This window comes from Chiroxiphia lanceolata, chromosome 2, assembly GCF_009829145.1.
Source record: "Chiroxiphia lanceolata isolate bChiLan1 chromosome 2, bChiLan1.pri, whole genome shotgun sequence".
Lineage (NCBI taxonomy): Eukaryota > Metazoa > Chordata > Aves > Passeriformes > Pipridae > Chiroxiphia > Chiroxiphia lanceolata.
In genome coordinates this window covers 58,351,478-58,373,853 of record NC_045638.1, presented here as the reverse complement: position 1 = coordinate 58,373,853, position 22,376 = coordinate 58,351,478, and the positions used below count along the sequence as shown (strand labels likewise).

At 35.3% G+C, this 22,376-nt stretch overlaps 1 protein-coding gene and 1 long non-coding RNA gene across 8 annotated transcripts in view; one reads left to right on the top strand and one right to left on the bottom strand.

Annotated features, from left to right (window-relative positions):
• LRCH1 (leucine rich repeats and calponin homology domain containing 1) overlaps positions 1-22,376 on the top strand; it is a 118,199-nt gene that overhangs the window by 18,970 nt on the left and 76,853 nt on the right. The window lies entirely within an intron of this gene.
• LOC116783513 lies at positions 3,375-9,936 on the bottom strand. The gene is made up of 3 exons (XR_004355722.1): positions 9,734-9,936; positions 4,506-4,597; positions 3,375-3,589 (listed from the first exon to the last, which is right to left on the bottom strand). It is a non-coding gene; the product is annotated as an uncharacterized LOC116783513 (long non-coding RNA).

Sequence of the window (22,376 nt, the reverse complement as noted above, 5' to 3'; positions counted from 1 at the left end):
TTTTATGTACCTTTTTTGTGTGGATGATGATCTGTCATTTCCTACCTGATATCTTGTTTCAGGTGAATGAGATAAATATGAAAATCAAATATGAACTATTTCAAGTTAAGATAAATATAGATAGGCTTATGTGGGATACCATAGCCCCAATATCTCTCTGACCAATGATTTATAATATTACCTACTTTTAGCACATGGTGAGAGTCATTGTGTAATTGTAATTACCAGAATGCTATTTTTAACTTCAGAATAAATTAATTGGTTTGTTTGTGCTTGTTGTTTTATTATAGTGAAACATTACTTTGCAAGGACTAGTTGAGTCAAAATTTCTGAAGGTTGCCAAATCAGTATTCTTTGTTTTGGTGAGACTATCTGACCAATGTATGTACTTTATATTTGCTTGTAGAACTTTGAGGAAAATTTAATTAATAGACCACTGATACTTTTTATCCTTCTTTGTTTTCTGTGAGTGCGAATATATATCTTAGTCAAGTATAGGCCTCTCTAAGCCTTGATAGGGCAGGTAAGGTGCTTTTTTGCCAGATAAAGCCACAGTTAAGCCAGGAGAATGTATTTTAACAGACTATTCCCTAGGGTAACTATTCACATAAAACCCCATCTCTTTTTAGTTTTGTAATTCTATGCAGACAAAATATTTCAAATCATACTGACTATTTAAAATTACTACTAACCAGAGTTTTGTATAATGTAGTTTGTCAAACAACGATGTATTTGAATAAAGAACTGCCTCAGTCGTTGTGCATTGTGTTCTCTCATTTACAGGGGTGTGCAAGCACAAGTCCATAGACATGGGAGACATGATGTACATGCATATACACACTTCAGGCATATGGACTTAAAATTTAGATTTTCATTTTTTTGTTTCTGGGAGAAATAAAGGCATGTTTTTATGTCCATAATTTGAAAAGTAGAAGTAATTAGTGTAATCATGGGAGCTTTCCAGTATCTGTTTTAAGAACAAAATTTGTGAATTATGCAGAATTTATTCAAAGAAGTTGTATATATATTTCATTCTGAACTTGGCTGCTACTCAGAATATACACTGTAGGTATTTTTACAGTAATTTCTGCGTATCTAAATACTTTTATGTGTTTAAATAATGTAGTATTGGCTCTTTTGTTTTGTATATTTGTTAGATAGTAACCTTCCATAGAGAATGTAGCTGATTACTGGTTTAAAATCCCTATTCTCTGTTTTTACAGAAAAAGTACTAGAAGAGCACCTCAAAATTCTAGTCTGATCTTTTTTATTTGTGTCCTTATGCAATTGTTTTTTCAAGTATGTCTGGCTACAGTTTAGCAAGAAGAAAAATATTATGCCTTCCTCTTCACTCATTTTATGATTTCTGCAGATATGTCCATGTAAGGTGTAATCATTATTTCCAAGATTGCTTAGGTCTGAGGGTAGTTACCTATCTTAAACATTTGGGCTGAGATATTTTTGACTGTCTTGTTACCTCTTCTCTGACTCCTTTTTGATATTCTCTTAATGTTTTGCCTTTATTAGGCAAAGGAAGGGTCTTTGTATTTCAGATACTTGATTGCATTCTGTTCCTCTCTGTGATGAGGAATACTAAAAGGCTATTTGAAGTGCATTTAAGTGGATACAATTGAATGTTTTTAATGCATATAAGCAGTAATGAAAAGATTTTGTGCCTTTTCTAGGCTGTTTTTGTATCATAATTGCATTCTTTAAAAGTAAGTCTCCAGCCGCTAATGCTGCTTCTTATAAACCCCATAAGAGTTAGGTTATTCCTGTGGCTTTGTGAAATCTAGAGGTATATAGACTACACAGTTTGAAAGAGTAGTTTAAGGCAGGCAAAGCATTTAGCATCCTGTCAGATATGTAACATTCAAATGTGTGTAAAAGTTCACTCAGGTAGTACTTATAAATTCTTACTGAGAAAAAGGTATGGAAAAATCTTTCCCTCTGAACTTGTGTTGCTGAACATTCCATGTCAGAGACGCTTGTAAGTATTTTGGATCTGTTGGAATTGGAGGTGGAAGACATCTTGTACTGATTTTTCACTTTGGACAGTTTCTCTAGAACAGCAGTTTGCAAAGTGAAAAACATTAATTACATAAAAGCTTGAAAGTGATATTTCACTGAAACTGTTTACAGATCCTTGACATGAAACCCAAGGATTTTCTGAAAGAATGTCCTCTTTCCCTTACTAAAAATACAAGCAATAACCAGAAACTAAACCAACTTCTGTATTTTAGCAGTTTTCCAAAGAAGGGCTAGACAACCTAATCCAGAGGTTCTGTTAAGAAGTTTTTGTTGATGTAACAGCTTCATCTGTCTGGGTAATTTTTTTGCTCTTTTTATGAATATTCTAGACTCTCAGAAAAGATCCTTGATTTAAATATCCGGTTTATATTCAAGTTCAGAATTACTCTGTGTTAATTTAGAAGTACAGGATATTTTTAGAAATATTTCAGATTAACATTTTATTTGAGAACTCGAAACAAGTTTAAAATCCTTTTCTTGCTTGTTTTTTTTTTTATGGTGGCTTATTAGAGTTTTGAGCCTTGGTAGTTGAGGTGCTTAATTTGCAAGGCTTTGAACAAAAGGAAGATAGGAAGGAAGGTAGGTTCTTAAGGGTTATACCGCTGTCCCTGACACTGGCAGTGCTTGTGGGTTCCTTGCAGAGTTGTCTGAAATGACTGTGAATCAATATGGGACTGCTGGGCAAAGGGGGAAAACCAAATAAAGGCAAACAATAAAAAAAGACAACAAAACCTACAAATAACTCAGCAAATTAGTAGCCTGTGGTTGGCCATAATGAATAGACTAACCACAGTATAGAAGCAGTTTCTGGATGATGTTGATTGCCAAAGCTAACATAAACCCATATTTTGACATGCAATTATTGTGTGATATCTAAATTCTCAGTAGAACTGAGCCTTTTTTATTATTGAATATATTTTATTATTGAATATAGTTGCTATTTAAGAGCACACCATGAAATCAGAGAATAAAGCATTTTAAGTAATTAAATGAATGCCTAGCCTTGCTTTGTACATAAAGCATTGAAATAATTTTTCATTCTGAAAGAAATAGTGAATAAAATATAATTACCTTAAACCGTTTTAGCCTTATTTAAAAATGGTGTGAAAATTTTCTGTCGGAACTAATCTTAAAATCATAGGATCGTTTAGGTTGGAAAAGTCCTGTAAGGTCCCGAATCATTAGACATAGCAAAACTATCTGTATTGGCACTGGTTTATGGTCTTCACTCTCACTACTGTTAATGCACTGGCACCAGTACAAAGTAGGAATCTGAACTTTACCAAGGTAGGCATATTTTCTGAATCTTAACATTTACATTTAGTAAATGCTGGCTAGTGGAACTCTTCAGTCTTCAGCAAAAACAACAATAAACTGAAAGTATCTTGGATTCTTCAGGCAAAAGCTGGCTTCCTGTCCTGGTATTTAGAACTGTGTTTGTGTACGGTAAAGGTGGAGAGTCTCTCTTTTTTTCACTCCTTCCCTGCCACTCTCAGCAGTATTACTGTGCAGTTTTTTTCTCCTCTGAATCCTTTACAGCCTCTGCCTGATTATTTTCCTGTAGGAAAATAAGATGTCATCATAGAACATACATCTAGAGTAAGACAGACAAATCTGGCTTTCCTTATTAGTCTGGCTTTGCTGACTTGTGCTACTTATTAAATATGGATAATACAACTCCCACTGCACTTGAAGTAAATGATGTGTGGTGTCTTGGAAAAACTAATTTCAAGACAGTCACTGTGTCTCCAATCCCTTGTAAAATAGATGTAACTAATTTTTACATTGAAGTATGATGAGAGCAAGTGTAATAAAGAGAGATACACTGATATCTCAGGACTTGTTAAAATGTGTCAGCAAGATAAAAGAACAAGTGCTGGAATGAATAAGGAAAGATGGATGAAAGTTCGGAACTAGGAGTGGTGAAGGATGGGTTGTATTGTAGTAGGAAAGAGTAACCTTGCCCCTCACCACCAGCTGTTTTAGCAGTTTGGTATAATTTGCAATTACATTAAGCTGTCATTATGTTTTTCTTCTCACCTCTTATTTTTTAATGGCTACAATATACTGGAAATGTAGTTGTTTAATAATGTTTAAATGCTTTTAAATAAAAAATAGAACTTTATAATACAATAAAAATGGCTAAAATGTTGGTGAAATAATAAGTAAGTTGTCTCAAAAACTTCTTTTTTGAGATGATATGTGTAACAATATCTGATAAACACAGTGGTTGAAGTAGAGAGCTTCTATTCCCTGATTTTTATCTCAGAAACCTGGACAGTTTGTTTTATGCCAACTTTATGCAAACCATTATTCTTAGAAAGCTGGTTCTGAATTCTTAGAATACTTAATTCTTAGTCATCTGCTCCTTCTCTACCTTAAAATGTAAGGCTCTTGTGCTCCATATTACTCTTTACTTTCCCTTTGTTGACTGAGTGTCGGGTTCTGATGCCATAGTGAAGAGATTAACTCACTTGTCATCTCCAGATTCATACAACATTTTTGTTGTAGACTGTGACAGGATCATATGCATGGCACTGGGTTGCTTCCCCTAGTTTTAGATGCTCTGTAATAAACAAAGTGATATAACTTTGTCAAGTACTGTTGCAATACACATAAGTTTTACTAGTTCTAGTTAAGACATAAAACATGGTTTGTCATGGATTTGACAGAGAGTAACTGTGATCTATAAACCTTGTAGAAGTATCTGACTGCCAAGATAAGTAACCTCTTCCTTGCATTTCACTAATTTAAGACAACTTCTAGCAGTGATGGCATATTTTACAATAATTTGTCACTTGCAGTTTAAAGCAAAGAAATTGAAGTTATCAGTGTTCCTACAGTTCTGTTTGGGGTGTAACTTTGTTGTTTAGGTACATTTTACCTGCTATAACCATGATCGTTTGCCTAGGCTTGTATTGCATACTGTCCTGATTCATGTGTGAAAAGCATATACTACCCAGTGCTAGTAATGACTTTGAAAGACTCTGTATGTGACTGCAGGTAAGAAAAGAAAAAAACTGGAGGGTTTATGTCACCTGTCACTTCTGCAGTTGTTAAAATATTTGTGATGTGTGGCACATGGATCATCAAGTCCAACATGAAGTTGTTGGACTTGATGATCTCTGAGGTCTTTTCCAGTCTGTTAGGTTGAGAAGTTAAATTGCTTTCTCTTAACTTGCTTTATAAAGAGTGTGAAAATTTTCTAGTAGTAAAGGTACAAAATTCTTAGGACTTAAAGACCAATGTATAAGCCATAGGATCAGCAATAAAGCAGTAGCAGCAGTGATTGTTGTAGGCACTCAAGGCATAATACTTATGTTAGAAAACGGATGATGGCAGATGAACTGTGGTGTTACCCTAGAAGTGACTGCTATCCAGCCAGCTGGTTGAAAAAAAGAGGGCCCAAAAAGACAATGAGGAAATCAAAATTAAAGACAAGCTGGCACTTGTTACCATATTTAGGAAAAAACTTCTTTAGAAAAAATGAACCTAATTTTTGACCAGATTCTTGCACAACTGTGTTAGTTGTTGGCACTGACAGCAATGGACAACCAGAGCACTTTCACCTGAGATTGCAATTTAGCCTTTCATGCAGTTAAACAGTGCTTCGTGAACTCTGCTTCATGAGGGTGTAGCTCATGAGTTTCAGCCTCACCTTAGGTTTTTCCCTTGGGAAGTTCTCATCCTCTAGCAGGTATGTAAGCCCAAAGTTTGATCTCATTTCTGACTGGTACTGGCAGCCCCTTTTTTTAAAGAAAAGTAGGTATTTAAGACTAAGGTGTTACAAATGGTCATCCTTTTCCAGATATTAGGTAGTAATGTGCTATCAGTTTTTATTTGTGGGTTTTTTTTGGAGGTCCGCAGCATTGCCCTAAAGCCCTGTCAGATCATCCAGTTTATAATAACTGTGAAACAGAAAAAGAAGTTTTAGGAAAGTGTAAAGTGTGATATTTTGTCAGACGGAAGAAAATGTAGGGGTTCATGGAAAGTGAACATAAGGTCCAAAATTTGTGTATCCTCTGAGTTAAATTATATTACTTGTATTATGAGATTACTGAATAGCGTAATACAACTAAATCTGGAGGAGGTATGAACTAGTATAGAGAGGCACCTGTTGGTGTAAACGGGGGAGTGTGATTCATGGTTTTGCTTCTCAATTCTGTCTTAGTGACTTAATATTATGTTTACAGGGATAGCTGTGAAATTCCAAGAATTAGGCAATTCATGTCATTGGCATTTCCTGTGGGTATGTTGCATATATTGCATTTTATTGTGTACTTGTACGTTTAATCTCTTCAACATGTTTTCTTTATTGAATACTTAGTGAAGACAATCAATAATAGAACAAACTACCCAATTGACCTGTTAGAAATAAATTATGTGGGTGTGCTGTAGCTTGTTCAGTTGTACTCTGAAAATACTTCAAATTCTGATGAGTGGGTGACTCCACTTTTCCTGTCACAGTAATCCTTTGTGTAACATTCGCCATGTTTTTGGAGCAGTGATATTGTTATCATGTTATCTCTTTTTACTCAGCAAAATGGAAACCTGTTGGCTCAGTTGGAATTTCAGAACCAGGATTTATTGGCACAAAAATCTAAGTTTTATTTTGCCACAGTATAGTTCGGTTTACTTTTGTATGCTCCAGAATTTTAAAAGTATAATTAAATATGAGCAAAAGCCACATTTTCATTAGAAATGAAAAAAAAAAAATCATCCACGTCCTATAGGGCACCCTAGGAACTAATGGCTTGATCATTTTTAGCTATGTAAACAGTACATATCTGTGGCATACCACAAATTCTTTGTGACTTGTCTCTCTAATGGGGCAATAAAATGGAATTTTTAAGGAATTGTGAAAAAATATTTTTTCGGAATAGCTGCAGATCATTTCAGGTTTTTAAGGAATTCATTTTAAAGAAGTTTGTTCATAACAGTAATAAAAGTCTCTGTTTTGCAATGTATCATGATTGTTAAGAACTCCCTGTACATTAGATCTTGAGGTTTTTGTTTCTGCTTTTCAGTGCTTTATGGAAACTCCAGGACACTGTATCATCTGCAACTGGAAAGAGCTATATGTCTCTTAACTTCCAAGGCTGAAAATGGAAGTCACTACTGAATTTCATTCTTGTTTCATATTTAATATGCTTCTATTTTTAATATAGTTTCTAAAATGCTGGTGAATCTTTATGGTACTATATTTACTTTACAAAAATCATTTATTCAGTTTTGTTTATAAGTCTCTTAACTGAAGTCATTCTGCTGTGGTACAAGAATTCCACAACTCAATTACATTCCTCAGGAAATAAGAATCTTATACTTGGAGTAATGTCAAATACAAAAGAACTAAATCACGACTTTCATCAACTTCTTTTACCTCACACAAATCCTAGAATTCTAAAGCTTTAGGTATTTTCTATTTTTGTTATACAACTATATTTGAGCGTGAAGGAATTGGTTTTGCTTGGCTGTTTTTCTTAACTATCACTGGTGTTGAGACTGTTTGGTTTAAGTTCATACAAAGCTTGCCGGGAGCCAGTTGCACTTTCCAACTGGAAAGAGTTGAAGGAAAATGATTTGTAGGTGTGTAAGTCGTACCCCAACTGTACATCATAAAATATTACATATGTTTTAATGGATTCTATACCTACATTTTGTGTACTTCTTATGGATTTGCAAAGTGATTATATGTTGTCAAATCAAATACTGCATTTTTTGTGCAGTATAAATGATTTTCTGTGTGTTTTTTTTCCCAACTAATTGTTTACACAAGTAATGTGTATACATTACAGATGTGTAAACTGTTAATAGCTTACAATGGGCTGCTCACTTTGGTTTTGATTCTTATATCTGCCTTGAATGATTTAGTCCCCTGGCCCTTCGATCTTAGTGTTAGAAATTCAGGTGTACCTTTTCTGGAAGGATTTTGAAATGGCTGAGTTTGTAGGATTGCAATGTTATAAGTGCAAAGAGGGAATTCAGAAGGCAGTTGGCTTGTTTTTCAAGACTCATCCATTTAAAATTTTTGCATCAGAGAAGTTATTATAGAACTTCTTGTTAAAAATTGTGTGTGTCAAAGAAACTGCCTTAATGGAATGTGAGGTGGGGTTGAGCATTGTGTTTAAACAAGAAGATACAAAGCCAGCTGTAAACATGGGCTTGAGTTTTGCTGCTTTAGTTTTGTTTGTAAGATGGACCACACAGTACGAAGTGCTGAGAATATCGATGAGTTTTATAACTACATGGTAACCTACTGTCTCTTTCTTTAGATCAGGATTTGTTCCTGTGAGTCATGATTTTTTTTCCATATAGTTTTAGACTCACTCTGTTCTTGCCAGACACTGAGGTGGATGACTGTGAGAAACAAAGCCTTGTGTGACCTGGGGGGTGTGGATTATGCAACAGTCTGCCTTGCTTACATTGCCTAGCTTCCATTTATGAAAGTAATGTTAAATATCCTATGTTCTTCTACAGAACAGATTTTTTTTCATGCTTAGTTCTCTTCTGATATTGTGTGTAAAATGAAGTAGTTCTTCAGGGGAGAGATGTTTTGATTCAGGAGACCTGAAGCCATCTGGCCAGACTGAGCCTTTGTTTTCACAATTAAAAGAGAAAAATAGAAGTGGGAGTGGCATGGACTTGAATTTTTTTTAACCGTGGTAACTGTGTGTGGGCAGTGCTGGCAAAACAGTGAGGACAAGGTATTTCTATTTTGCTGAGGTAAACTTGCTGAGGCAAGACCTGTATCTCCGAGACTGACCTTGTGTTTAGATCCCTGGAGGTAAAAATTTTTTTACCTTATTCAGCAGTGCTGAACAAACCTGAAAACTTGAGGCTGCAAAACCAGCTTGGACTTGACTTGTTAAAATGCAAGGGTTAGAACTGTGCCTGTTTGTTTGTTTGTTTCTATATGAGCTGTTACTCTGCAGTGTGAAGCGAAGTTACATTGCTATTGTCTAGTAATTTTCAACATATTTATCCCTTTCTTTTAGATCTGTTTTTAATTAACTTGCATATGTGTGAGATTTCTGATTATGCTGGATATAATGTCATACTGCGAAAGCAGGCTAGCATAAGATTTTAAAAAACCTAACTGATGGAGAGGTCCACTTTGAATTTCATCGGAGTTGAAGGAATTTGGAGAGTTCATAAAGGTGCTGAATGCCTCTCTCGGGTTGTATTCCTTGCTCGTAGTTGAAAAATGTGTGTTTTAACTTAAATGGATGCAGGTGAATAATGAATAATCTCCAAGGAAATGTTTTGGGGTTTTTTTCCCTTCAAGAAAGCATGTTTGTTCTGCAATGTCTATGCACAGCTGCTAAGGAACATTAGAAATTAATGTAAAGATTGATATATTCAAAGATGCATATTACTGACTGGTGCATATAGGGAAATAGTGCTCAGATCGTGTAGTTTAAACCACAAAAAGCAGTATATTGATTTATTGTGATTTAAACAAGAATCAGGGAACTGCATACTTGGGATTGATATCAGGAATAGAAGAGCTAAACCAGAGTGTCAGACCATTAGAAAAATTAATAACATCTACAAATATCTAAACACTTTTTATAACTAATCATGAAAAGTTTGAATCTCCTCTTTTCCCCATGTGTTAATTGGCACACAAGCTCCACAAGCAGTGTAGGTTCCAAGCAGCATTTGCTCTTCCAGGAATGTGAGTTCACCTAATTGCACGCACCTGTTCCCGGTGATATGGATGTTCCAGCTTATCCCAGGGTCACTCTCTACAGTCTGCTAACCTGCAAGCTAGCAGTGGAGTGTGTTCCCCATCCCAAGTCACATAGCCCACCTGAGCCATGGATCCCCCCACTTCAGCACTCTGAACTGCCGCTGTGCTGATTGAAGTGTGACTGCCCACGTCCCCCAGTGGGGCAGCTGCTCCCCAAGTCATTCAGGAGGTTGTGATGCCGATGGGGTGTGGTTTCCATTGTCCGATCAGGCTTTGGTGTTTCTCTGTTGCCATTATGAGGTTCTTCTTCCATTATAAACAAAGCACAAATGTTAGTCCTTCTTTTCAAGCTGACTCTTCCTTAGTTTCAAGATGTCTTCATAATTCTCCAGTTTCCGTTCAGTCCTTTTCAGTGTTGTCTTTTTAGTATTACTGTTTTTTTAACAAGAAATGCTCTCAGGTAGTTTTGGGTGTTACAACTGCATGCTGTTTGCAGTTATGTTCCTAGCTTTACAAGTGTTGTTGTCCAGGCCATTAAGTCCCTTCTTGGTGATGCTAATCTTAGCATAATTTTGAATTGTTATATTATCAATTTACAAGAGTATTAATAAATACTGTGTCTTTTCTTGTTTAGCATTCAGTGCTTAATTGATTATTTTATTTTAAATATACTATATGGTAAATTTGTGGTGCATCTAATACTTTCTTGTGTATATCTTACTGTATGAGTCTGTCTAAAGCATTATGTATGGGGGAAGAAGGTTATTTTGTAGTTTTACCTGTCTGAGGCCACTTACAGCTGTGGCGCTTGAACCATACTCACAGTTTTCTGGCTGCAGTTAGGAGGAATATCTTGATTTGCGTTTCTGTTGTGAAATCTAATTTGTTAACATGTTAAGCATGCTGGCTTCTAAGGTACTATATTCCAAGTTGTTAAAGGCTAGTGTAGAGATCTCATCCTGTGGTTATTTTATATCCACATTTTTCAACAATGTAAAATCTGTGGTTTAGTCTACTTTGGTCCTCTAGAAATACTTTTACAGCAAATTGATTTGAGAATGTCTTAATCAAACACACTGCTTTGTGTCTCTCTTTCAATGTTGTAGTTTGGTAGTGAATTACTGAAGTAATCTAACTGGGTTTTCTCTTCCCATATGCCTTAATATGCAAAGTATTCGGAAATGCTGAGCTAAATAGAGATTGCTCTGCATTGAAAGCCTTTGAGAATTTTTTTTATGTGGTAATTGCTTATACATGTAGGTGGACTTTTTCAAAGCACCATATATCCTTTCTCAGTAGTTTTAGACTTTGAAATCACCGAAGGTGGAACTTGGTCTCCTAAAGTGCCTAGGCCCATATCTTCAAATGTTTTGACATCGATTAAAATCAGTCTTTAATGTGACATACATTCTTTCCGCATCTCTTAGGCAACATCATGTGTTTTGTGAATAGAAAGACGATTGACATCTGGTTTGGACTTAGTTTTTTCCAGATTGATCAATCTGCATTCCAGGTAGTCTTAGATTTACTCTGTTAAGCATTTTCTTCTGTCAGTCTGCAATAAGATAATTCTGTATAAAAATAAACATTATAGATAGGCAGTATTTTACGTAAAAATAAATTTGACAACAATCAAATTTAAATTATTTCAGACCTAGTCAGTAGGTGACCTTGCTGAAAACTGTTCAACTGATTTTAATGCTTTAAATTTTTATGAACGTTGTTCTCTTTAAAAGCTTTACAAAAATTCATCAGCTTTCCTATGTCTCTTGTGTGGTTTACATTTCTGTCACCCACTGATGAAAAAGATTGTTGTGGGGGATTGATTGATTTTGACCAAAGTTACCGAGCAAATAAAGAAAGTAAAGAACAAACAATTGGTTTGTTCTGTCAAACCCGTTTATCTTATTTCGGTCATAATTCCCTCAGATGGAAGTGTCATGTGACAAAATTGTCATAATGTTCAAGGCAAAGGGTGAAGCAGACGAAAATAGTTACACTTCAGCTCTCATGTTTGCAGAATAGTGAATATATATATTAATGAGGTGGTGGTAAAATGTAGTCATTGAGAGTCAGATCTTGAACGTAATTAAATTAATACACTTTACCTTCTTCATAGGAACTCAGTTTCCCACATTAAACTCACTGTCATTATTTCACTTGTAAAACACTGCCCTCTTAAATGTTAGATTCAGGTTCCTTGTCTTCATAGGTGCAGTTGCTGGATTAATTGAATAAAACATGTGTTGCTTTATTACATATAATTTAAGGAGAATTTTGAAGAAAGTACCTCAACTGTTCAAGAGATTCAAACAATATAAGTGGGTTTTTTTTGTCTCAACTTCAGTCCTATTCTGGAATCCCACAAAGCTGAGAATTTCAGCATATGACTTCATATATTGTCAGATGTGAAGTCATATCAGAAAGGTGTCTTATTTAGCACTTTTTTTTGCTTGCCTTTTTTTATCTGGTGAAAAATATTGTTCTAATGGGAATCTGCAAGTTTTGTGAAGAAAGGCAGGTGGGTTACATTTCCTTTCTTTGGTGTGGTTCTAGTTGTCTGCTCATAAATCCAGTATTGTGTAATTTAGTTTCTGCATGGAATACTGGATGTCGAGGATGATTATTATTGGAAAGCACAGTTCATGTAGAATTTAGTAAGGTCTACTGAGAACTGTGCCTCTCAACTTCTGCATGTTACACATCTGCTATGTGTAGTTGTCTACCTCTAGATTTAATAATTTTTTTTGAGAAAAATTGGTAAAAGGGCTGCTAGAACCATGCGCAGTCTTCAAAATAGATCTATAGCTCTTTAGATTTATTTAGATTTATGCTGTCACACAGCATAAATCTGTTCATAGAATCACAGAATCAGCCAGGTTGGAAAAGACCTCCGAGATCATCAAGTCCAACCCTTGATCCGACACCACCGTGGTTACTAGACCATGGCACTAAGTGCCACATCCAGTCTCATCTCAAAAACCAGCAGAGATGGTGAATCCACCACCTCTCTGGGCAGCCCATTCCAATGTCTGATTACCCTCTCTGTAAAAAATGTCTTCCTAATATCCAACCTAAACCTCCCCTGGCAGAGCTTAAGACCATGCCCTCTTGTCCTACTGCTGGTTGCCTGCAAGAAGAGACCAACCCCCACCTGGCTACAACCTCCTTTCAGGGAGTTGTAGAGAGTGATGAGCTCTCCCCTGAGCCTCCTCTTCTCCAGGCTGAACAACCCCAGCTCCCTCAGCCTTTCCTAATAGGACTTGTGCTCAAGTCCCTTCCCCAGCCTCATTGCTCTTCTCTGGACCTGCTCCAGCACCTCAATATCCTTCCTGAACTGCTTGTTTTTCTGAATGCTTCAATTACTTTTACAATTGAAATTGAGCATTGTGCTGCTCTTTGATAAACCTGTTTTAACTCAAAATATCTATCCTCTGAAGTAACACACAATGAAGAAAAAGATGAGAAAAGTGTAATCCAACTTTGCTTACTGTTTTTAGGATATGGAAAAGTATTAAGCATACCCTCAAACAGTGTGAATGTTCTATCAATACTTTCCATTTTTTTGGCAACTTTATATTTCACTCTTATATCTTGCATTGCTGCATGAAGTTTTTATATTCCTGTGCCTTAAACCCCATTATTTGATATGTTAAATTAGATTTCTGTCCACCACATACATTATTTTTATACTTCATTTATCTTCCTGTGTAACACTGGTTGCACAGTGTCACAGTGTCATTTGACAACACTTAATTTGACCCTTGTCATTACAGATGCAAGGAGTGTAATATTGTCAAGTGTGTGGTTGTAATGCTTAACCAGGTCATGATCTAGAAAACCACTGTTTGACTAAAAGAATGCAAACAGCGTTTTTGACTAACCAAGAACATAGGGAGGTGTATGTATGTACAGTTGAACAGCTGCTCAAGCTCTCCCTTTAATCAGTGTAAAATTACTTTGCAGCTTGCAGAATAAATATTAAAAGCTGAATTCATTTAGAAGGGTAGAAGCTTATAAAACCTCATCAATCTGACCATAATAACTTGATCATCCCTCCTTCACATTCAGCTAATGTCCTGTTTTCATCTTGTACTTCTAGAGGGATAAAGCCGAAGGCCTAGTGGTCTGCTCTTTTACAGGCTTGCATTCATGCACACACAAAATCCTCTTACCAATGTGGATGCTTTCAAATAAGGGGAATTTTGAGGCAGTCCTAACTTTTAGAAGTTCTGGAACTAAATATGTGATGGATAAACAAACCCTTTTTAATATAGTGCTAAAAGACATTGCTGGAGATGATGAAGGTGGGAACTTTTCAAATGTAAGATCCACCTGAACTGGAATGATGAGAAAAAGCAATATTATGTGCAGTTTCTTCTCATAACATTTTAAAAGTTTGTTTTATATCTTAATTTAGATTCTTAAGCCTCTGCAGAGCGGTTTGTATTAGATTTCTGTGATGTTAATTTAAATTGCAGTACTTTGTGTAAACTTTAGTTTTGCATAGACAGTATAGTAACTCCAACATTCTTTTTGAGTCTCCCAGTTAAAGCAGTTTAGATGGTTGGGCACGTTTGAAGTCAGTGTAGTTTGAATTCATTCAGCTGGGTTCAGCTGTAATAAGTACCATGTCTAAACTACTTCACGCTTTCCAGCAAGGGTGAAAGTTTGTTTTCTGTAGGAAATAAGTGGTACATTAGAGTTTTTATTTAAGAAGATTCTCATCCAGTCTAAAGTAAAATTCTGGATATTTTGGATGTAGACAGTACACTTTACTAAATGAATTGTAGTACTGTGAAAACAGTATAAAAATAAAGCTGAACTTCTGTTGCATATTATTAAGTCCAAGACGTGGGATTTTTTTGTCAATACTTTGTCTCTCCTGAATTTAAGCAGCATCAGGAATCTGTCTTCTTTACTTGTCTTGAGTTGTTGATTTGCCATAAGTGTTTGCTATAGATTACATTCTTAAGTGTTCAAAGCAACATGAGACAGTTCAATTGTCTGTGAATAAATGTATTTACAGTATTACTAATAGCACAGTTAACATTTTTTCCTTCATAAACTCACCACTTTCAATAGAGTTGGACAATAACTTCAGAAGTTTGAGTTGAAAACTATGTATCATAACAGACTTGTTTTCATTCCTGTATATCAGCTACTGGTTGTGATCTGCAATGAAGGCATTTAAACTCCTTGCAAACTTTGTACATCATGTTCATATGGACAGTCACTTTCATCTGCATATGACTTAGCTGTTCCTGGAGCCATAAAATAGCACATTTGTGAAGTTTTATTTTTACTGGTAAAAGCTGGAAGAAAAGAGGCTAATTTGATTTGGTTTGGGTTTTGTTTTGTTTGTTTGTTTGTTTTTTTAATTTTGAGCAACTTTTCTGGGCTTCAGACTTGTATCAGTTTGCAGTTCTAGGAAAATATTAATGGACTATGTTGATCTATTGAAAACATTTGAGTAATCACAGGAAATTTAGAAAACTGTCCTGGAAAGGAATCAGTCAGAACAGTGCTGGTATGAAATAGAAAATGGAGTGCTGTAATTTACTGTCACATATATATCAAAATGCAGATTTTGCTTAGACCAAGATCACAATGAAGTCCTGTGACCTCATGCCCTGGCATGTGTGTCCTTTCTGAATGGTAGGAGCATATCAGAGTTCCAGACCAAATTACAAAGTAAGTATGAAAAATAAATCCTGTGAACCCTATACATTGGGTTTGAAGAGGATACATTAATCTTTACAATTTCTTGGCCTTTCCAAATTACTTCAGTCATTTAGTGTTTTTTTAGATAGAGCAGTTGTCTAAAACTTCTGTTAGGAAAATAAAAAATAAATAATTGTTTTAATAATTTAATAAAGTAAAACTTTAAAATGCTATTTTCCTTACTGATAGGATGGGTAATTCTCTCAGTAAAAAATAGGCCAAAAGTTGTGTGAGAATTAAAATAGAATTAATTCATTGTATGAATAGTGATTTAGGAAAATCTTTGGGAATGAAAGCCTCTGGCTTGGTGTAGTTGGGAAGTTGCTATAGGAGGGATAGCACTAGGGGTTACATAATCTTGATCAAGAGGGAGGAATCAAGCCAAGGAATCAAGCTAAAGCAAACTGGAGAGGATTTGTATAGAAACAGGAATGAGAAATACTGTGGACGGTATAACTGAATTTAATAAACTTTCTTAATTCTAAAAGACAATGTGAAGTCACAACACTTGCCTTCTGACTTCTAGATTGCTAATTAGAATGGTTTTTTTACCTCATCCATTTCCCACAAAGAGAGTAACCACCAAGTTATCCATATCATACAAAAAGGATAATTATTTAGAGCAAAGTCTAAAATCGGGATTATTTTTGCCCCTTGTTTCATGAGTTTTTGACTGAATTCTTAATCTGAGTGCTGTATGGGTTACCTGTCAATCTGTGTGGTCCTTCTCATGTTTACAGTACCCAGACAGTGATTTTGTTAACTTCTTAGTGAACTTTATAGTTCAGTCAACTTAGGACACTGAAAAATTACAATTTGTAATCAGTATATAAGTTATTTGAACACTATTTTTGTAATACAGTGCAAGATTAATCATGTTTCAAAGTCAATGTTGGAAACCCATGTGAGGGCTGGAGTTGATCAGCTAGAGTTTCTTGAAAGTACTTAAGACAGGAAAGCTTCTAGGAACACCTAAAAAGTTTGTATTAAAGTCTGAAAATAAATATGAAGAGATCTGATAAACTTTCATCAGCTGCTTTGGTAGTGCAGTCTTATGTACAGAAACTGGAGTTCATTTATTAGTTACAAGTTTTTGGTTATAATACTTTTTAAAATCAGTATGTGACTTGCTGAAAATATATGAAGGACTCATGGAAGTCTTAAAAGGCACTTTACAGTATTACTTATTTAGTTTTCAGCAAACTTCAAGACCTAAAAGATAATTTTAGCCTGTCAGAATTGGGCAGTGAAAGCTGCTAAAGCACACTGAATAAATGCTACTGAGATGTTTGCTTTGGCTGTCAAAGAAAGGCTGTTTTTCTTGTTTGTTATACCTTTAATGACTGAGAGAGAGGTTTTCAATGTTTGGTTGTGGTTTTTGGAAGATACTGTTGCTCAGTGGCCAAGTTTCAATAAGCTGTACTGAAAGTTTTATATGTTAGTGCAAAATAATAAGGAACAAAGAGCAGCTGGAAATGACATGAGTCTACCACATGCAAATAATTTGGCAATCTGTATACAGAGAATGCAGAAACAATTTAAAAAATGTAGACTGCTCCTGCTGGCAGTAAATTCCCCTGTCTACAACTATAGCAGCTTGAGGCAACTCAGTGATACGCTTTTTATCAGTTGTTTTATGTTCATATGCCAAAAGAAAAGGAATGAAATATGTATTAAGAGACTTTAAGTAATTACCTCTATGCATAAGGAGATTTTTTCATGGGAATACTTAAATACATAAAATATTACATGTGCAATAATAGTACTTAGACTAAAGTATTCTAAGTATTATAGTCTAAAGAGTTAGTAGGTGTGTTTGAGAGGGTTTTTTTACTCATATTTCTTTATAAGTGTGTCATATGTAAGGACAGAAATCCTGCCTCCACCCCATTTTCTTGTTCCAGTTATTGAAGAACTGTTCTTCTAACAGTCATGTAGTATCTTAATTGAAATTTACTTTCTTTTAAAGAAAAGCAAAACCACTTGGATGCATTTAGACTATGGTAATGCCTACTGTAGAACAAGTATGATAGTTAAAATTATTTAAAAAGCTCTTCACCTTAGACCAACCTTTTTTAACTATTTAAAGTAATGTAGTCTTATTTGTAGAAGTTCTGTTTTCTCTAAAATGTATCTGTATGCTGTAATCTTAATTTGTTCAGGTTTTGCCCAAGCCAGATGCAGTTTACACTGTGATTCTAGACTACCCTATTACTAATTATCCTATTACTAAATAATTAATTATCCTATTACTAATCCATGGAAAAAAAGTACTGCTTTCGGCTTTAAGACATGGTCTTCCAGCATTCAAAAGCTGATAAATGGATGTTGGTGACTTTGTGCTACTGTCCGTAGCACAAAATAACATAGGAAGATAAACTCTTAAAAAATCTACTGAAATAGAAGAAAGTAGTCTGTATACATCACTCATCTGAAGTAGAACTGAATTTAGTGGAGAAAATATTCCTTCTCTGTTATTATCTCTGATTTTTTCCATTTTTTTTCTAATGTAAAAGTTAAACTATGTTTTTATGTCCTTGGAAAAACAATGGCAAGTGAGTTGTTGAGCACAACCTGCATTGACCATTCACCTGCTGAAAGAAACACAGCAGAATCCTAGCTCTGCCTCTTCTTCCCTTCTGTCAAAGGCAGTGATGTCATGGGTCTAATAGTAACTCTGGTTGAGTCATTCTTTGATCCATGGCCCTAAAATGCTTTTAAGTGTTGTGTCCTACATGCTGCTGAAGGTCACTTGTTCACTGAAGCTAAGCAAACAGAGGTTTTCCACCTTGGGAAAACCTTATTCTCTCTTCCTACTTGGTCTCTAATGTATGCAAGCACTGACTACAGCAGGACTAGGCTGTATTTTTAGTTACAATGTTGCCTGATGAAGGGGATGCTGGTCCAGATTTGTGTCAGCCTCTTTCGCCTCCTACCAATGTCCTGTTCAATAAATCAATATGTTCAGTGAATTGCTAGGGTGGACACATTGCCCGGTTTCTGTGACACATCTTTGAAGAGGCTACGCTCATCATGCCTGAAGGAAAGGTTCAGTTCCCTCCTTCCTCTGTGCACAGTATTTGTTTCCCTCTTTGAAAAATATTTTCACGGAAGTCCGGTTTGTATATATATAGTTAATCAATAATGTTCTTGGAATTTGGCTGCAATGTCCACGTTCATCATTTACCTTGCAGCAATTTTTCTTGTTTCTCAGTAAAAAATGAATGGTGGGATAACAACTGAGTCTACCCTGATGGAAGTTGTTGAGGTTGTTTGCATGGATTCTGTTGCATTGAAAAAGAAGCACTATGAAATGGAAATGCTAGTGCATACCTGTGAGTTGCTGGTGTTGATGGGGAGTTGTTGACAAATGACTGATGTCATTTCACATCAGCAAACTGACCTGTGAGTGTAGTACCAACATACTTTGTCAAAGAAAGTTTAATCTATTCATATTTGATTTAAGAGTTTATGTTGTGAGAGAGATTTTTTTAAATATCTTTTTAGAGCTTTATTGACCTGTAAAATAAACCTTAAAGTAAGCCTAAATAAACTCTCCTTTTTTTTTATGGGTTTATTTAACCTCCAAAATGGGCTTTGCTAGTGGAAAATGCCAAGACCTGTTTTTTGTGTTCATGATTAAGATATGGCTGAATATTAGTGGAAAGGAAGGGTGTGGGCAAGATTCTCTTCAGATGTTGGACAGAAACGGACCTAGGAAAACTTGGTAACAAAATGGCATTAAGTGTATAATCCACTGATGAAGATGATTTGCTTATTGGCTTAATTCATTAAAGCACCATAAATTTTATCTTTGAAATTGCAATTGAGAGTTGTAATGCAAGATATGCTTGCAGATACTTGCCTAACACTTTATTGTTATGAACTCGTAGTAGAAATTACTGTTGTTTACAGTTTGCTTGTGAGCAGAAAAAGTTGATGGTTTTTTTTGTTTTTTTGTGGTTTTTTGGTTTTGATTTTTTTTTTTTTTTCTGGTAGTGATGGTTGTTTTTCTGTTTTCTTCTTGAATTTCAAGTGTAGTAGGTAACTTAGGTCTGAGACAGGAAACTTCCGTATAGAAACAAAGTATTTTCTAGTGTCAGGGGTTTTTTTCACCTGGTATTGTGTTTCTTAAGCACTTTTTTACTTCTTTATGATGAGAACACAGATTTGTGACAACACTCAGGGTATACTTAGTTGGAAACATTCATTGCTCTATGAAGAATGGTCTAGAAGAAAGCTAGCTGCAAATTTCAAGTGTCAATAATTGGCTGCTCTAAGTCACGAGTTCATTACTGGTAATTAGTAAAGGAAGAAAACCTGAATATGAGACTTGTAAAGATGGTCACAAGCCACCAATTTGACAAATCTTAGCCATGTGATTTTGTCCTGAGGCTTTATCAGAAGATATATTTCAACAGAGACTAGAAATTCTTAACGATGTTATACATGACAGTGGTGTAATGTAATCCTCCTCTGGCCAATTATATCCCATTTATGTTCAAGGAAGATGACTTGAGACTGTAACAGGTGCAGAAAAGGACTTGGGTGGTAGGGAAAACTGCAACAAGAGGAAACTAAAACAATCCAACTTGTTCGTTAGTCTTGCAGAAGAATGACTGGGAAAAAATACTGCTCTCATGAATATCACATGAAAAAATATGGGGGGAGGAATTATTAAAAGGACAGTCTTCATCCTTAGCATTACATATTCATGTGGGCAGTTGTATAATGTGAGCTGCAGAATCAAGAAAAAAAGCCTTTTGCACGTAAAGCATTGGAAAGAGCTGTAGGAGAATTTGTTATCCACAAATGTTTCAGGCACAAAATTTCAGATGACATAGCAGATCTTGATAGAATATGTCTTAAGCTTCTTGGCATGCTGGCATTTTAAAATCTTGAGATATTTGATTAAAGTGCATAAACCAACCTTTTAACCAAGTTTTAACAATCGTATAAACTTTTCCACTTGTTACAAGAGCATGGTATATAATAGATATTTCTGTTCTCAATCAATGGTTAAAATTTACTTTCTGTGAAATTAAATACTGTTGTATGCAGAAAATCAACTGACCATTTATAGCATAAAAGTTGTTTAGTATCTTGCACAGAGTATGTAACTTTGTAATAATAGTCTTTTGAATAACACCTTCAATATATCTGCAGGTGTGCTGGCAGAGGGCTCAGCACGAGCCACATTAGAAGCTTTTTGTGTTAATTTTCTGCTATCTGTGTCAATCTGGAATAAATAAGCTTCAGAGATGAGACTTTCCTTAAGTAAGCGTAGGAAACTCATGGGGATATGTGGTACTATCATTTCTTCAGAGAAATAACTGCTGGTTGAAATTATTCATAATTTCTACATAATCAGAGCCTTTTTTTTTCCCCGAAATAAAATTCATTTATAATTATATATTTGCTAGAGCATCTCTTTAGAGTTCTTCCCAAAAGAATGAATTTCTTAGCTAAATTGAAAGAAAGGGAGAAGTGATGAGAGCTGAGGAGTATATGTGTCAGTCACAAAGATTACCAAGTTTTGGAATAAGTCCAAATGAAAATTTTAGAGCTTCTGTGAAATCTTGGGCATTTTTTTTTTTTTTTGTTATTCCCGAGTAAAAAGAGGCTGAATTGGGAGTGAGTTAGATAAGAATGTGAGACTGTTGTTTTTCTAATGCAGAAAAGAAATTGTAATCTGAGAACGCTAAGCAATTAGGTGTAACCTCTTCTCTATGGGCATGACTGAAGTACTTGACACTGAAGTATTGAGTCATGAGAATGGATTTGGAAAGAGTCAAAGTCAAGGTAGGATTACTTTTACTATTGTCTGAAAGGTGACAAAATCACGTAAATCACCAGTGGATCACTTTACCTGTATATTAATGAACTTGTTGGGGGTACAATTAAAGTATCAGTTATTGAGTCAGAATGTTTAGTGTGTACAGTTAAAAGTATCTGTTATTAAATCAGTGAGTTTTGCAGTGTGTTGACTTAAAAGTTGAATTAACTCAAAATTCCAGATTTGGAGTTCATATCATCAGTGGAAGTTTAGCCACTGAGTAATAGCAGAGGTAGTATAAGGTTAGCAGGTTTAGCACCTCCACTGGTGGAAAATTTGAAAATTAACAGTGCATCTCATAGTAAAGATTTTAAAATGTATATGCTGGATAAACGACCTAAGCCAAAAAGTAAAGTACTTGATAAAATCTTTTGCACTTTCTGCTGCCACAGTTGAAGATGTACTCTCCAAATCTCCCAAGTTCTAGTCCTGAAGCTTTTAACTTGATTCCTTTTTCTTACAAAACCTGACTTGGATTGCAGCAGCATGTGTATGAAGCTGTTATTTGTCACTAATTTGAGCAGGTTCACAGCTTGTACAGCAAAGACTTCTGTGTTCTGACAGGGGTAATTTAACCTCCACTGTTTCATTAAAGCATTATTTTATTTTATCTGCAGGAAGAAGGCAGATTGAGTAAGAGGGGATTACTTATTTTTTAAAAATACAACAACAGTGTACACTGCAGTTATTGGACTTTTTAAATCTAAGAATTAATAGATCTTGCTTACCCTTTTCCTTCTAACCATCAAACTATGATAACTAAAGGGAAATAATGCTGTCCATCTGCTTTTCACAGGACTCCTCATTATCTACCTGTAGGGGTCTCATTTGGGCATAAATCAACTAGCTGTTGTAGCCTCTTCAGGATCAGACGTTAGAGTCTGTAGTTCATTACATTGTGTTTTAATTATTGATGGCAATGACATAGTGAATTAACACTTTCCTGTCCCTTTCCTGCTTTATATGCAACCTGTTCTGTGTCTGTGATAACCCATTGTTACCACACTGAGAGCCCATGAGTCATCAAGCAAAGGGGAAGATGCAAGATAAAATACACATAGAAGCTGAACAGAATTCCTTCAGAAAGAGAAC